Genomic DNA, 1,730 nt, shown 5'->3' on the forward strand with positions numbered 1-1,730 from the left:
TGTGGTGCTGGGGGACTGAACCGCGGTCCCTGTGCTTTGCTTAGCTTAGCTTGTTCTAAGTAGGTGCTTTAGACCACTGAGCCATCTCACCAGCCCTGCCCTCAGGATTTATCCTGAGTATCCTAACCATTTTGAATACACAGATACAAATTAAATGTTTTCTTAGTCTTTATTTATTTGGTACAGGGTCTTGCTACGCAGATTGGACTTGTAGCAATCTTCCTGTCTTAGCCTCTTGCTATGCAGTTTGTAATCCCTACTGGGATTACAGGCTTGTGCCACCACGCCCAGTTTGGGTGGCTGGCATGCCCACGTTTCTGGGCCCCACATGACATGCATATGGGGGATTGAACCCAGGTCCTTGCACTGCCAGGCAGGCGCTTAGACCACTGAGCTATCTACCTCCCCAGCGCCCAATCTACTTTTGCTACCTCTGGCAGTTTCTCTGGTGAGCCTTCTCCAATATGGCAACATTTTGTTTTATTTTTGTCAGTTCGTAAGTGAAAAGGATTTCTTCTGGTTTTACTATATGCATCTTTGATTATTGCTGCCACTTGACATTTTCTTAAATGTTGATTAACCTTTCGAGTGTATTTGTGTGTTGTTGTGTCATGAACTTTGCCAGAATTTTTCTATTTGGGTATTTATTCATTTTTCTTAGAGCTGTATAACACTTTATATCATTTGTTACATCAACTACCATTAACCATATATGAGAATAAATATTTCCTATTTGTGACTTTTTATTGTATTTACTGGCCCCTACGTCTGCCTAAGCAGGTGCTTTAATCTGCTGAGCTACCTGGCCGCCCTTTTTTGACTTCTTTAGTTTCAGTTTTTAAGGTTTATTTTTTGCATTTAAACCAGAAATAATTCAAGTCTTGGAATGAAAAGACTGTAAGGCTGGGAATGACTTCCTCCCTAATGTCAGCCATCTGCTCACATTTTTCCTTTATTTTTTTATTATTATTTATGTATTTGGTACAGGGTCTCACTATGCAGCTTGGACTCGTAGTGATCTGTAGGGAGCTGCGTGTAGCCGCGCCCTAGGATGGCGCCAGTTTCCGCCTTCCACCCCCTCAGGGGGTGAGCGCTCCTGGTAATCAACAACTCCATATAAGGCCAAGGCTTGGGCTAAGGCATTGCTTCCGCATACCTGGACCAATGGACAGTGCATACGTGGCACCCCATGATTGGAAGCCCTGAGACTTATAAGCTAAGAGCAGGGGCCTCGAGGGGAAAGAAGACGGATGTAAGAGAACAATAAAGAGCTGCGCAGAAAACCAACCAGTGGTCGCGTCTTCCTTGCAGGCAAGGCTGCGCGCGACAAGTGGTGCCGAAACCCGGGAACTGCAGTCCCGTTGCTGGTTGGAGCCCTGCGCGAACGGTACCGGTAAGCCCCGAGGTAAAGTGGGGTCCGCCTAGAGCGGGGAGTAAAACTCGCGCTCTCTAATTCAGGGGAGCGGGAGTCTCACCTAGAGTGAGGACAACCCAGGTAAAGTGGGGTCCGCCTAGAGCAGATAGTAAAACTCACGCTCCCTAATTCAGGGGGAGCGGGAGTCTCACCTAGAGTGAGGACAACCCAGGTAAAGTGGGGTCCGCCTAGAGCGGGTAGTAAAACTCGCGCTCCCTAATTCGGGGGAGCGGGAGTCTCACCTAGAGTGAGGACAACCCAGGTAAGTGGGGTCCGCCTAGAGCGGGTAGTAAAACTCGCGCTCCCTAATTCGGGG

The sequence above is a fragment of the Octodon degus genome, unplaced genomic scaffold (genome assembly GCF_000260255.1).
Source record: "Octodon degus isolate 3935 unplaced genomic scaffold, OctDeg1.0 scaffold00077, whole genome shotgun sequence".
NCBI lineage: Eukaryota > Metazoa > Chordata > Mammalia > Rodentia > Octodontidae > Octodon > Octodon degus.